We start from the raw sequence: 15,676 nt of genomic DNA on the forward strand, positions 1-15,676 counted from the left end.
GTCTCATCCTTCCCTCTCAATTCAGCCTGTTGAAATCAAAATGTCATCTCTCACCCCCCCCCCCCCATTCCCCGCCCCCTTCCACCTCTGTTTCTGTCAACCCTTGCCTATTAATTCCCTTTCTCCATTTTAGCTGAACAATAACCAACGACTTGGGGCCTGAGATTCTCCATACTGTGAAAAACACGTCATCTCGTCACTTAAGCGATTGCTTGCCCTCCCCCACCCTCCGCCCGCCTCTCTCCCACCCCTACAACCCACCCCAGTCCCCACAACCCAGACACACCTTCAGTGAAATCAGTACATGTTCCCCACTCTGTTCCCTCGCTGGTCAGAAACCCCCTTCATCTGAGAACAGACCATGTCCCGCGAGTTGAGCCAAACAACACTCAGCAGATCCCATTCCTCGTTCAGAGGGGAGATGGGATGGTGAACGGGGTGTGGGGTGTGGTGGAAGGGGACAGGGGGGAATGGTTCTCGAAGTAAACGCCGTTTGATTGGTCAACTGGCGTCTCAGGCACGCGCTTGGCACACGCCCTTGTGTCTTGCGTTTCGCAGGGGAGAGGAAATGGACGGGTTGGTGGGCAAACAAGGGCACTCACCACGCGCCGTTTGTGTGGAGGGGAGGTAAGCCGTGGGATCTCTGTGGACTTCAGCTGACGACAGTCATTGAATGGAGGGGATTGGCGGGAAGGGGGTGGGGGTGGGGGGTAGGATTGACAGGTGGGGAGAAGGAAGAATGGAGGAGGGGGGGGGGCTGGGGGGGGGGAGGGGAGGGGGGTGGGGCGAGGGAGCGAATTGAGCTGTGTGTGTGTGTGTGTGTGTGTGTGTGTTTCTCTGAGATAGTGCTAGGAAAAATATTCTACCGAGTTACAGATCGATTTTTATTTTAAACGCAGTTGCTGTTTCTGGTTAACGATTTTTCAGACCACATACCAAGCTCTCAGCCAATTAATGAACCAGTTAATCAATTAATAAATATCTTAAACAGCAGACACGAGCACTTGATGGCTTTGGAAAGCCCTCAAAAGAATGTCCGTTCTTAAGTAGGAAAGTTATTGTTTTAAATTTTTTTTAAGCCAATCTTTCAGTTATAAGGCTGAATTTGAAATTTAAATGATGGGTTTAAAAAGCGATTTATTCATTAATTGGGGTTATTAAACACTGGAAAAGATAGGGTTTTAATAAAGTGGGCAGTTTGAAAACACCGCAAGGACCGGATCCTTTACTCCTCAATTATGTCTGAAAGTTAGGAAAGATATGTGAAAGAGGGCGGATGAACAGTGAGAGAAGATGTCGGGGAGAAACAACAAGACATTCTCGTTAGAGGGGAGATGGATGGTAACGGGTTGGGGGTGAGTGGAGGGGACAGGGGGAAGTGGTTCCGGAGAAAGCGTGAGGAGGGGGGTTCAGGACGCGGGACAGAGGGCAGGGAGGTGAGGGGAGAGGAGGAGGGGGGGGGAAACGAAGGGGACTACAGGCGCGTTTAGTGGGAGGGGAGAGCCGTGGGACGGGCTTAGAGAGACAGTCAGAATGGAGGGGATGGCGGGAGAGGGAGAGGGGGGGGGGGGGGAGGATGAGAGAGGGGAGAGGAGGAAGGAAGAGGAGGAGAGGGGAGGGGGGGGAGGGGAGAGGGAGGGGGAGGGGAGGAATTGAGAGTGAGTGAGAGTGTGTGTGGTGTGGTGAGGGGTAGTTTCTCGAGAGAGGGTAGAGAAGAAGTAGAGCGAGTTAGAGAGGGAGTTTTTAGACGCAGTTGGTGGTTTGGAAGAGAGTTAGAAGGAACGCAGCTCCAGCCAATAATGAACGAGATCAAGAAGAATGTAACAGAGACAGCGAGCAATGATGGCTTTGGAAGAGCCTCAAAGAGAATGACGGTTAGATAGATTGATAGAGAGACGAAGTAGCTGGAGTGAGAGTTAGATTGATAAGGGATTAATCAGACAGATTGTTTAGAGAGAGAGGGAGAGAGATTTCAACCAGATAAGGCAGTGGACAGAGCGAAGAGGAGAGAAGTGGGGGTCCGGGTGCGGAAAAGGTGGAGGCGGGAGTGTGCACGATGGGAAAAGATGGGGTTGCGGAAGGGTGGGGGTAGCAACGGACATTTTCTAATACCGGATGAGTTTTTATCCTCTGGCAGTATGGAAAGGAAGAGAACAAAGGAATAGGCGGTTTAGAGAAGAAAAGGACACGCTGAGACTGGGTTAGGGGTGCAGGGGGAGGGGGGGAGAAACGAATTGTTTATCATACATATTAATTTGCAAGGACATGTAAACAAAAATACGGCGGTTACAGAAAAAGTAATTCTGAGACTATAAACACAACAACATAAAAAAGGCATAAATTTCGCTTGTGATATTTTATTTCCATCAAACCCAACTAGGGTTATTTCTTAAGTTTTCTTATTCATTTCTTTATCAATTCTATTATTCATTAGTTCTTAAAAAATGAGTTTTTCTTTCGATTTCTAACATTAGATATAAAGGGTAGTGTTGGACTAGCTGAAGCAGAGATAGACAAGGGATCGTGTGGACGAGAGAGAGAGAGAGAGAGAGAGAGAGAGAGAGAGAAAGACGAACGAACGAACGAATCTTTTTAATGAGGGAAGTGGAATAAGCATGCATATGCTTTTTTACATCCAGCCCTCAGGGCAAAAAGAAATGAAATCAAAATGTTCACAAGATAACAAAAGGTTATAGAAAAAACATACATGAAATTCAAATACACTCAATTGCACAGTAGCATTTACAAGTACATAATCATGATACCTGCATTAATGACAATAATGTCTATGAATATGGTAATGAGAGAGACAGAGTGAGTGAGTGAGTGAGAGAGAGAGAAACAGAGAATGAATGAATGAAGGAATGAGAGAGAGAGAGAGGCAGACAGACAGACGAGGGTATAAGTGAATTTTGCTTCCCCCCCCCCTTTGTGTGTGTGTGTGTGTGTGTGTGTGTGTGTGTGTGTGTGTGTGTGTGTGTGCGAGAGAGAGAGAGAGATAGTGCACGTGTAAGTGTGTATATCTGTAATGAGTTCGTGTAGATAAATAAATAGATAGATAGAACGATGTAGATTAGATAAATAACCTAACTATATGCATTGACAGATGGACGAAGAGACAAGCAGGAGGAAGAACAGTTTTAAACATATTTCTCACTCACTCACTCACTCACTCACTCACTCACTCACTCACTCACTCACTCACTCACTCACTCACTCACTCACTCACTCACTCACTCAGTCACTCTCTCTCAGTCAGTCAGTCAGTCAGTCAGTCAGTCACTCAGTCACTCACTCACTCAGTCACTCACTCACTCACTCACTCACTCACTCTCTCACTCACTCACTCAATCACTCACTCAATCACTCTCTCACTCACTCACTCACTCTCTCACTCACTCACTCAATCACTCTCTCACTCACTCACTCACTCACTCAATCTGTCTGTGTCTGTCAATCTGTCTGTCCGTCTAGTTCATTTGTTTATCGAATCTCTATCTGATAGATCTCTGTGTTAAACACTTCCTCCTCCCCCCTCCTTCCCGATCCTATTCACCATCAGTTTGTGATACACAGGGGAATTATTGGCCAGCTGTCACCTGACCTGTGACTGCTAACAAGGGAAACTACTCAGCCTTTAACAGTTCTTTTCATTCCTAACGTGATGATGATGATGATGATGATGATTATCATTATTATCATAATTATTATTACTATGGTGATGATGATAGTGACAATGACGATGATGATGATGATTATCATTGGCATCAAAAATCGTATTCATTGCGACAGCAGTGTAGATGTTGCTCTATCCGTCTCTTTATCATTCTTCTTCTTCTTCTTCTTATCATCATTATTGTTATTGTTATTATTATTTTATCATTATTATTATTATTACTGTTGTTGTTATTATTATTGTTACCATTGTTATCATCATTATCATTATTGCTATTATTATTATTGTTGCTGTTGTTGTTGTTGTTATGATGATGATTATTATTATTGGTATTATTATTCTATTTTTTTCACCTTCTTTCCCACCTCACCCCCACCACTACCACACTCCCCACCCCACCTTCCCCTCACCACCCCTCTCTCTCTGTTCCTGCCCCCCCCCCACTTCCCTCCCCCGCTGTGGTTATCCTGTTTCTGCGGAGCTGTTGTCTGCCCATTGTGAGTCACGAGGCCATGAGCCAATCACTGCACGACGATACCCACATGGCCCCCGGATGAAAGGGAGATAATTAGAGTTTAATCTCAGACCGATGACAGGCGTGGTGTTTTTTTTACGCTTTTTTGGTGTGTGTGTGTGTGTGTGTGTGTGTGTGTGTGTGTGTGTGTGTGTGTGTGTGTGGAGGGGGAGGGACAGGAAGGGGAGTGGAGCCTGGGTGTCAGCAAGAGGAGGACGGGGAAGGGACGGGAGGTGGGTGTGTAAGGTAGTGTGGTAGTAGGGGGGAAGGGACGGGAGGTGGGTGTGTAAGGTAGTGTGGTAGTAGGGGGGAGGGGAGGTGGGTGTGTAAGGTAGTGCGGTAGTAGGGGGGAGGGGAGGTGGGTGTGTAAGGTAGTGTGGTAGTAGGGGGGAGGGGAGGGGAGGTGGGTGTGTAAGGTAGTGCGGTAGTAGGGGGGAGGGGAGGTGGGTGTGTAAGGTAGTGCGGTAGTAGGGGGGAGGGGAGGGGAGGTGGGTGTGTAAGGTAGTGCGGTAGTAGGGGGGGAGGGGAGGTGGGTGTGTAAGGTAGTGCGGTAGTAGGGGGGAGGGGAGGGGAGGTGGGTGTGTAAGGTAGTGCGGTAGTAGGGGGGGAGGGGAGGTGGGTGTGTAAGGTAGTGCGGTAGTAGGGGGAGGGGAGGGGAGGTGGGTGTGTAAGGTAGTGCGGTAGTAGGGGGGGGAGGGAGGTGGGTGTGTAAGGTAGTGCGGTAGTAGGGGGGGAGGGGAGGTGGGTGTGTAAGGTAGTGCGGTAGTAGGGGGGAGGGGAGGTGGGTGTGTAAGGTAGTGCGGTAGTAGGGGGGAGGGGAGGTGGGTGTGTAAGGTAGTGCGGTAGTAGGGGAGGGGAGGGGAGGTGGGTGTGTAAGGTAGTGCGGTAGTAGGGGGGAGGGGAGGGGAGGTGGGTGTGTAAGGTAGTGCGGTAGTAGGGGGGAGGGGAGGGAGGTGGGTGTGTAAGGTAGTGCGGTAGTAGGGGGGAGGGAGGTGGGTGTGTAAGGTAGTGCGGTAGTAGGGGGGAGGGGAGGGGAGGTGGGGTGTGTAAGGTAGTGCGGTAGTAGGGGGGGAGGGGAGGGGAGGTGGGTGTGTAAGGTAGTGCGGTAGTAGGGGGGAGGGGAGGGAGGTGGGTGTGTAAGGTAGTGCGGTAGTAGGGGGGAGGGGAGGTGGGTGTGTAAGGTAGTGCGGTAGTAGGGGGGAGGGGAGGTGGGTGTGTAAGGTAGTGCGGTAGTAGGGGGAGGGAGGGGAGGTGGGTGTGTAAGGTAGTGCGGTAGTAGGGGGAGGGAGGGGAGGTGGGTGTGTAAGGTAGTGCGGTAGTAGGGGGGAGGGGAGGGGAGGTGGGTGTGTAAGGTAGTGCGGTAGTAGGGGGGAGGGGAGGGAGGTGGGTGTGTAAGGTAGTGCGGTAGTAGGGGGGAGGGGAGGGAGGTGGGTGTGTAAGGTAGTGCGGTAGTAGGGGGGAGGGGAGGGGAGGTGGGTGTGTAAGGTAGTGCGGTAGTAGGGGGGAGGGGAGGGGAGGTGGGTGTGTAAGGTAGTGCGGTAGTAGGGGGGAGGGGAGGGGAGGTGGGTGTGTAAGGTAGTGCGGTAGTAGGGGGGAGGGAGGGGAGGTGGGTGTGTAAGGTAGTGCGGTAGTAGGGGGGAGGGGAGGGGAGGTGGGTGTGTAAGGTAGTGCGGTAGTAGGGGGGAGGGGAGGGGAGGTGGGTGTGTAAGGTAGTGCGGTAGTAGGGGGAGGGAGGGGAGGTGGGTGTGTAAGGTAGTGCGGTAGTAGGGGGGGAGGGGAGGTGGGTGTGTAAGGTAGTGCGGTAGTAGGGGGGGGGGAGGGGAGGTGGGTGTGTAAGGTAGTGCGGTAGTAGGGGGGGGGAGGGGAGGTGGGTGTGTAAGGTAGTGAGGTAGTAGGGGGGAGGGGAGGGAGGTGGGTGTGTAAGGTAGTGCGGTAGTAGGGGGGAGGGAGGTGGGTGTGCAAGGTAGTGCGGTAGTAGGGGGAAGGGGGAGGGGAGGTGGGTGTGTAAGGTAGTGCGGTAGTAGGGGGGGGAGGGGAGGTGGGTGTGTAAGGTAGTGCGGTAGTAGGGGGAGGGAGGTGGGTGTGTAAGGTAGTGCTGGTAGTAGGGGGGGAGGGGAGGTGGGTGTGTAAGTAGTGCGGTAGTAGGGGGAGGGGAGGTGGGTGTGTAAGGTAGTGCGGTAGTAGGGGGGAGGGGAGGGGAGGTGGGTGTGTAAGGTAGTGCGGTAGTAGGGGGAGGGGAGGTGGGTGTGTAAGGTAGTGCGGTAGTAGGGGGGAGGGGGAGGTGGGTGTGTAAGGTAGTGCGGTAGTAGGGGGAAGGGGAGGTGGGTGTGTAAGGTAGTGCGGTAGTAGGGGGAGGGGAGGGGAGGTGGGTGTGTAAGGTAGTGCGGTAGTAGGGGGGGGAGGGGAGGTGGGCGTGTAAGGTAGTGCGGTAGTAGGGGGGGACGGGAGGGGAGGTGGGTGTGTAAGGTAGTGCGGTAGTAGGGGGGAGGGGAGGTGGGTGTGTAAGGTAGTGCGGTAGTAGGGGGGAGGGGAGGTGGGTGTGTAAGGTAGTGCGGTAGTAGGGGGGAGGGGAAGGGAGGTGGGTGTGTAAGGTAGTGCGGTAGTAGGGTGTAGGGGAGGTGGGTGTGTAAGGTAGTGTGGTAGTAGGGGGGAGGGGAGGTGGGTGTGTAAGGTAGTGTGGTAGTAGGGGGGAGGGGAGGGGAGGTGGGTGTGTAAGGTAGTGCGGTAGTAGGGGGGAGGGGAGGGGAGGTGGGTGTGTAAGGTAGTGCGGTAGTAGGGGGGAGGGGAGGTGGGTGTGTAAGGTAGTGCGGTAGTAGGGGGGGAGGGGAGGTGGGTGTGTAAGGTAGTGCGGTAGTAGGGGGGAGGGGAGGGGAGGTGGGTGTGTAAGGTAGTGCGGTAGTAGGGGGGAGGGGAGGGGAGGTGGGTGTGTAAGGTAGTGTGGTAGTAGGGGGGAGGGGAGGGGAGGTGGGTGTGTAAGGTAGTGCGGTAGTAGGGGGGGAGGGGAGGTGGGTGTGTAAGGTAGTGCGGTAGTAGGGGGGGGAGGGGAGGTGGGTGTGTAAGGTAGTGTGGTAGTAGGGGGGAGGGGAGGGGAGGTGGGTGTGTAAGGTAGTGTGGTAGTAGGGGGGAGGGGAGGGGAGGTGGGTGTGTAAGGTAGTGCGGTAGTAGGGGGTAGGGGAGGGGAGGTGGGTGTGTAAGGTAGTGTGGTAGTAGGGGGGAGGGGAGGGGAGGTGGGTGTGTAAGGTAGTGAGGTAGTAGGGGGGGAGGGGAGGTGGGTGTGTAAGGTAGTGTGGTAGTAGGGGGGAGGGGAGGGGAGGTGGGTGTGTAAGGTAGTGCGGTAGTAGGGGGGAGGGGAGGGGAGGTGGGTGTGTAAGGTAGTGCGGTAGTAGGGGGGGAGGGGAGGTGGGTGTGTAAGGTAGTGCGGTAGTAGGGGGGAGGGGAGGTGGGTGTGTAAGGTAGTGCGGTAGTAGGGGGGAGGGGAGGGGAGGTGGGTGTGTAAGGTAGTGCGGTAGTAGGGGGGGGAGGGGAGGGGAGGGTGTCCTATATGGATTGATCTATTTATAACTCCGTGGAGGTACCATGCGGGACGTGTGAAGGTGGTGGGTGGTGGTGGTTGGGAGAGGGTGGGGAACACGTAGTCTTTTTTGTTGTTGTTGTTGATTGTTTGCTTCCGTTAAACGACCAACATCAGCTTGTCGATGACAAGTTTTTTTGTGTTTTTTTTTCCCCCCGCGTTTCCATGATCGACGCATTGAACACTGGCACGGAAGACAGGATCTTTAAAGTGCATATATGATCTTCTGCCTGCGTATACACGCAAAGGCAGTTCTTGCACATATTTGTGTTGACCTGGGAGATCGAAAAAATCTCCACCCTTTACCTACCAGGCGTCGTTACCGAGATTCGAGCCCGGGACCCTCAGATCGAAAGTTGAACGCTTTAACCACTCGGCTGTTGCACCTGTCGAGTCACGGACTTTATTGATGTCAGTGGTGAGGACCGGGCTGTCCGTGCAGCAGGTCCATCATTTGGTTCTGGTGTTTTATCGGACCCCCCCCCCCCACCCCCGCCCCCGAAAAACAACAACAAAACAACACAAAAAACAACAACAAAGACAATAGCCACCACCCCAGAATAACAGCACCACTCAAAACAAGCAACCAATCAACCAACCAAAGAAAAAACACCATCAAAACACAATGCCACACATGACGAAACAGCAAACCTAGCCATACACAGCAATATAAACTCATGTATGATCACGTCTTAACTTCTAGTTATGATGACATCCGTCACATATTCATGTACATGTATCAGGACAGGACTTTATATAAGATTTTCTTGTCGTCGTGTTCATCGATATCTGTGTTGTGCTGTGACATGTTCCAAACAAAATACTGTTTAACTCACTCAGTACGGCCAGTCCTCTCTTCTCCTCTACACAGACCCCTCGGATGTCCAGTGGGTGTATGAATGACCCAACCTTTAGCTTCCGTCGTCAGAACTGTGGTATTCTTTGTCAACATTCACCTCTTCAGTATAAGAGCGTTCCGCCTGTAATATTTTGATGATGGTAATTGGGGTGAAACGCTGTTAACGTCGTCTCTTTCGCCGTTCGTATGGAGAGAGTTAAACCAACACAGCAACCACCGAAGCACAGGATGAAGCAAAAGCAAAGAATAGTGATGCTCCACAGACAGCAAGAGTTATACTTCCTAACTCAAATCGGTCTGTAATAATTCAGAATATTGTTCGCATTTCATGAGGTAATGCGATCTTCTCTCCAACGTTCTAGTTCACTGCTGTCACGTGCACGAGAGAACCAGAGAGAATGAGGACTGATTGATTGATTGTTGGACTGATTGATTGTTGGACTGATTGATTGATTGATGGACTGACTGATTGATTGTTGAACTGACTGATTGTTGGACTGATTGATTGTTGGACTGATTGATTGTTGGACTGATTGATTGTTGGACTGATTGATTGATGGACTGACTGATTGATTGTTGAACTGACTGATTGTTGGACTGATTGATTGTTGGACTGATTGATTGTTGGACTGATTGATTGATTGTTGGACTGATTGATTGTTGGACTGATTGATTGTTGGACTGATTGATTGTTGGACTGATTGATTGATTGATGGACTGATTGATTGCATGATGATTTTTTAATTCTCGAGGATATAGATAAGTAACGGTATGCCTTGTTGTTTCTGAGATACAGAGGCAGAGAGAGAGAGAGAGAGAGAGAGAGAGAGAGAGAGAGAGAGAGAGAGAGAGAGAGAGAGAGAGAGAGAGAGAGAGAGAGAGAGAGAGAGAGAGAGAGAGAGAGAGAGAGTGGATGAATAGGTTTTTTTTTCATTTTCTGAGGGTAATAGATTAAGCATACATAATTTTTTTTATCCAGCTCTCGAAAACTACAGCAAAAAAGATAACAGTAACGCTAATAAAAAAAAAAGAATTAAAAAAAAAAAAAAAAAAAAGAGAGAGAAAGGGGGGAAATGTGAACTTGCACGAGAAAAATCACGGAAAACATGTATCAAAGAGAGAGGGAGAGAGAGAGAGAGACAGACAGACAGACAGACAGGCAGACGAAACGAAGGAGTGTTCAACAGTTGCTCGTCATTCCCACCTTCCCTCACCCACCCCTCCTCCCCTCCCCCCGCCATCCCCCCACCCCCCTCCCTCATGTCCCCTCCCACCCTACCCTTCATAGTCACCCGGGGGGTGGGGGTGGGGGTGGGGGGTTGGGGGGTGAGGGCGTGAAAACTGAAACCTTTTTTTGAACCGACTTGGCGAGGGAGGGGGTGGAGGGGTGGGGGTGGGGTGGGGCGGTCAATACTCGTTTTGTGTGCAGAGTAATTGCCCTTCGATTGGATGCCGTAAAGCCACATCGGGAGAGGTGTGAGGGGAGAGGGTGGGGGGGTGTGGAGGGTGGGGGTGTAGGTGGTGGGGAGGGATGTGGGGTGGATGGGGTGTGTCAGTGGGGAGGGATGTGGGGTGGATGGGGTGTGTCAGTGGTGGGGAGGTATGTGGGGTGGATGGGGTGTGTCAGTGGGGAGGGATGTGGGGTGGATGGGGTGTGTCAGTGGTGGGGAGGGATGTGTGGTGGATGGGGTGTGTCAGTGGTGGGGAGGGATGTGGGGTGGATGGGGTGTGTCAGTGGGGAGGAGGGATGTGGGGTGGATGGGGTGTGTCAGTGGTGGGGAGGGATGTGGGGTGGATGGGGTGTGTCAGAGGGGAGGAGGGATGTGGGATGGATGGGGTGTGTCAGTGGTGGGGGAGGGGGATGTGGGGTGGATGGGGTGTGTCAGTGGTGGGGGGAGGGGGATGTGGGGTGGATGGGGTGTGTCAGTGGGGAGGAGGGATGTGGGGTGGATGGGGTGTGTCAGTGGGGAGGGATTTGGGGTGGATGGGGTGTGTCAGTGGTGGGGAGGGATGTGGGGTGGATGGGGTGTGTCAGTGGTGGGGAGGGATGTGGGGTGGATGGGGGTGTGTCAGTGGTGGGGAGGAGATGTGGGGTGGATGGGGTGTGTCAGTGGTGGGGGAGGGGATGTGGGGTGGATGGGGTGTGTCAGTGGTGGGGGGAGGGGGATGTGGGGTGGATGGGGTGTGTCAGTGGTGGGGGGAGGGGGATGTGGGGTGGATGGGGTGTGTCAGTGGTGGGGGGAGGGGGATGTGGGGTGGATGGGGTGTGTCAGTGGTGGGGGGGAGGGGGATGTGGGGTGGATGGGGTGTGTCAGTGGTGGGGGGAGGAGGGATGTGGGGTGGATGGGGTGTGTCAGTGGTGGGGGGAGGGGGATGTGGGGTGGATGGGGTGTGTCAGTGGTGGGGGGAGGGGGATGTGGGGTGGATGGGGTGTGTCAGTGGTGGGGGGAGGAGGGATGTGGGTGGATGGGGTGTGTCAGTGGTGGGGGGAGGGGGATGTGGGGTGGATGGGGTGTGTCAGTGGTGGGGGGAGGAGGGATGTGGGGTGGATGGGGTGTGTCAGTGGTGGGGGGAGGAGGGATGTGGGGTGGATGGGGTGTGTCAGTGGTGGGGGGAGGAGGGATGTGGGGTGGATGGGGTGTGTCAGTGGTGGGGGGAGGAGGGATGTGGGGTGGATGGGGTGTGTCAGTGGTGGGGGGAGGAGGGATGTGGGGTGGATGGGGTGTGTCAGTGGTGGGGGGAGGAGGGATGTGGGGTGGATGGGGTGTGTCAGTGGTGGGGGGAGGGGGATGTGGGGTGGATGGGGTGTGTCAGTGGTGGGGGGAGGAGGGATGTGGGGTGGATGGGGTGTGTCAGTGGTGGGGGGAGGAGGGATGTGGGGTGGATGGGGTGTGTCAGTGGTGGGGGGAGGAGGGATGTGGGGTGGATGGGGTGTGTCAGTGGTGGGGGGAGGAGGGATGTGGGGTGGATGGGGTGTGTCAGTGGTGGGGGGAGGGGGATGTGGGGTGGATGGGGTGTGTCAGTGGTGGGGGGAGGAGGGATGTGGGGTGGATGGGGTGTGTCAGTGGTGGGGGGAGGAGGGATGTGGGGTGGATGGGGTGTGTCAGTGGTGGGGGGAGGAGGGATGTGGGGTGGATGGGGTGTGTCAGTGGTGGGGGGAGGAGGGATGTGGGGTGGATGGGGTGTGTCAGTGGTGGGGGGAGGAGGGATGTGGGGTGGATGGGGTGTGTCAGTGGTGGGGGGAGGAGGGATGTGGGGTGGATGGGGTGTGTCAGTGGTGGGGGGAGGAGGGATGTGGGGTGGATGGGGTGTGTCAGTGGTGGGGGGAGGGGGATGTGGGGTGGATGGGGTGTGTCAGTGGTGGGGGGAGGAGGGATGTGGGGTGGATGGGGTGTGTCAGTGGTGGGGGGAGGAGGGATGTGGGGTGGATGGGGTGTGTCAGTGGTGGGGGGAGGGGGATGTGGGGTGGATGGGGTGTGTCAGTGGTGGGGAGGAGGGATGTGGGGTGGATGGGGTGTGTCAGTGGGGAGGAGGGATGTGGGGTGGATGGGGTGTGTCAGTGGTGGGGAGGGATGTGGGGCGGATGGGGTGTGTCAGTGGGGAGGAGGGATGTGGGGTGGATGTGGTGTGTCAGTGGTGGGGGGAGGAGGGATGTGGGGTGGATGTGGTGTGTCAGTGGTGGGGGGAGGAGGGATGTGGGGTGGATGGGGTGTGACAGTGGTGGGGGGAGGAGGGATGTGGGGTGGATGGGGTGTGTCAGTGGGGAGGAGGGATGTGGGGTGGATGGGGTGTGTCAGTGGGGAGGAGGGATGTGGGGTGGATGGGGTGTGTCAGTGGTGGGGGGAGGAGGGATGTGGGGTGGATGGGGTGTGTCAGTGGGGAGGAGGGACGTGGGGCGGATGGGGTGTGTCAGTGGTGGGGGGAGGAGGGATGTGGGGTGGATGGGGTGTGTCAGTGGTGGGGAGGGATGTGGGGTGGATGGGGTGTGTCAGTGGTGGGGGGAGGAGGGATGTGGGGTGGATGGGGTGTGTCAGTGGTGGGGAGGGATGTGGGGTGGATGGGGTGTGTCAGTGGTGGGGAAGGATGTGGGGTGGATGGGGTGTGTCAGTGGTGGGGAGGAGGGATGTGGGGTGGATGGGGTGTGTCAGTGGTGGGGAGGGATGTGGAGTGGATGGGGTGTGTCAGTGGTGGGGGGAGGAGGGATGTGGGGTGGATGGGGTGTGTCAGTGTGGAGGAGGGATGTGGGGTGGATGGGGTGTGTCAGTGGGGAGGAGGGATGTGGGGTGGATGGGGTGTGTCAGTGGGGAGGAGGGATGTGGGGTGGATGGGGTGTGTCAGTGGTGGGGAGGAGGGATGTGGGGTGGATGGGGTGTGTCAGTGGGGAGGAGGGATGTGGGGTGGATGGGGTGTGTCAGTGGTGGGGAGGGATGTGGGGTGGATGGGGTGTGTCATTGGTGGGGAGGGATGTGGGGTTGATGGGGTGTGTCAGTGGTGGGGTGGGATGTGGGGTGGATGGGGTGTGTCAGTGGTGGGGAGGAGGGATGTGGGGTGGATGGGGTGTGTCAGTGGTGGGGAGGGATGTGGGGTGGATGGGGTGTGTCAGTGGTGGGGAGGAGGGATGTGGGGTGGATGTGGTGTGTCAGTGGTGGGGAGGAGGGATGTGGGGTGGATGGGGTGTGTCAGTGGTGGGGAGGGATGTGGGGTGGATGGGGTGTGTCAGTGGTGGGGAGGAGGGATGCGGAGTGGATGGGGTGTGTCAGTGGTGGGGAGGAGGGATGTGGGGTGGATGGGGTGTGTCAGTGGTGGGGGGAGGAGGGATGTGGGGTGGATGGGGTGTGTCAGTGGTGGGGAGGGATGCGGAGTGGATGGGGTGTGTCAGTGGTGGGGGGAGGAGGGATGTGGGGTGGATGGGGTTGTGTCAGTGGTGGGGAGGGATGTGGGGTGGATGGGTTGTGTCAGTGGGGAGGAGGGATGTGGGGTGGATGGGGTGTGTCAGTGGTGGGGGGAGGGGGGATGTGGGGTGGATGGGGTGTGTCAGTGGTGGGGGCAGGAGGGATGTGGGGTGGATGGGGTGTGTCAGTGGTGGGGGGAGGAGGGATGTGGGGTGGATGGGGTGTGTCAGTGGTGGGGAGGAGGGATGTGGGGTGGATGGGGTGTGTCAGTGGTGGGGAGGAGGGATGTGGGGTGGATGGGGTGTGTCAGTGGTGGGGAGGGATGTGGGGTGGATGGGGTGTGTCAGTGGTGGGGAGGAGGGATGCGGAGTGGATGGGGTGTGTCAGTGGTGGGGAGGAGGGATGTGGGGTGGATGGGGTGTGTCAGTGGTGGGGGGAGGAGGGATGTGGGGTGGATGGGGTGTGTCAGTGGTGGGGAGGGATGTGGGGTGGATGGGTTGTGTCAGTGGGGAGGAGGGATGTGGGGTGGATGGGGTGTGTCAGTGGTGGGGGGAGGGGGGATGTGGGGTGGATGGGGTGTGTCAGTGGTGGGGGCAGGAGGGATGTGGGTGGATGGGGTGTGTCAGTGGTGGGGGGAGGAGGGATGTGGGGTGGATGGGGTGTGTCAGTGGTGTGGGGAGGAGGGATGTGGGGTGGATGGGGTGTGTCAGTGGTGGGGGGAGGGGGGATGTGGGGTGGATGGGGTGTGTCAGTGGTGGGGGCAGGAGGGATGTGGGGTGGATGGGGTGTGTCAGTGGTGGGGGGAGGAGGGATGTGGGGTGGATGGGGTGTGTCAGTGGTGTGGGGAGGAGGGATGTGGGGTGGATGTGGTGTGTCAGTGGTGGGGGGAGGAGGGATGTGGGGTGGATGTGGTGTGTCAGTGGTGGGGAGGAGGGATGTGGGGTGGATGGGGTGTGTCAGTGGTGGGGAGAAGGGATGTGGGGTGGATGGGGTGTGTCAGTGGTGGGGGGAGGAGGGATGCGGGGTGGATGGGGTGTGTCAGTGGTGGGGGGAGGAGGGATGTGGGGTGGATGTGGTGTGTCAGTGGTGGGGAGGGATGTGGGGTGGATGGGGTGTGTCAGTGGTGGGGAGAAGGGATGTGGGGTGGATGGGGTGTGTCAGTGGGGAGGAGGGATGTGGGGTGGATGGGGTGTGTCAGTGGTGGGGGGAGGAGGGATGTGGGGTGGATGGGGTGTGACAGTGGTGGGGGGAGGAGGGATGTGGGGTGGATGGGGTGTGTCAGTGGTGGGGGGAGGAGGGATGTGGGGTGGATGTGGTGTGTCAGTGGTGGGGGGAGGAGGGATGTGGGGTGGATGTGGTGTGTCAGTGGTGGGGGGAGGAGGGATGTGGGGTGGATGTGGTGTGTCAGTGGTGGGGGGAGGAGGGATGTGGGGTGGATGGGGTGTGTCAGTGGTGGGGGGAGGAGGGATGTGGGGTGGATGGGGTGTGTCAGTGGTGGGGAGGAGGGATGTGGGGTGGATGGGGTGTGTCAGTGGTGGGGAGAAGGGATGTGGGGTGGATGGGGTGTGTCAGTGGTGGGGGGAGGAGGGATGTGAGTGGATGGGTTGTGTCAGTGGGGAGGAGGGATGTGGGGTGGATGGGGTGTGTCAGTGGTGGGGGGAGGAGGGATGTGAGTGGATGGGTTGTGTCAGTGGGGAGGAGGGATGTGGGGTGGATGTGGTGTGTCAGTGGTGGGGAGGGATGTGGGGTGGATGGGGTGTGTCAGTGGTGGGGAGGAGGGATGTGAGTGGATGGGTTGTGTCAGTGGGGAGGAGGGATGTGGGGTGGATGGGGTGTGTCAGTGGTGGGGGGAGGAGGGATGCGGGGTGGATGGGGTGTGTCAGTGGTGGGGGAGGAGGGATGTGGGGTGGATGGGGTGTGTCAGTGGTGGGGGGAGAAGGGATGTGGGATGGATGGGATGTGTCAGTGGTGGGGAGGGATGCGGGGTGGATGGGGTGTGTCAGTGGTGGGGGGAGGAGGGATGCGGGGTGGATGGGGTGTGTCAGTGGGGGTAGGGGGGTAGGTGGGGGTAAGGTATGCCCTGCTCTCATAGTGACCTCAGTTGTTATTTTCAAAATATCTTCTCTTTTTTTTTTTTATCCCCCCCTCGACTTCCTTGCTTGGA

This window comes from Babylonia areolata, chromosome 34, assembly GCF_041734735.1.
Source record: "Babylonia areolata isolate BAREFJ2019XMU chromosome 34, ASM4173473v1, whole genome shotgun sequence".
NCBI classification, from domain to species: Eukaryota; Metazoa; Mollusca; class Gastropoda; order Neogastropoda; family Buccinidae; genus Babylonia; species Babylonia areolata.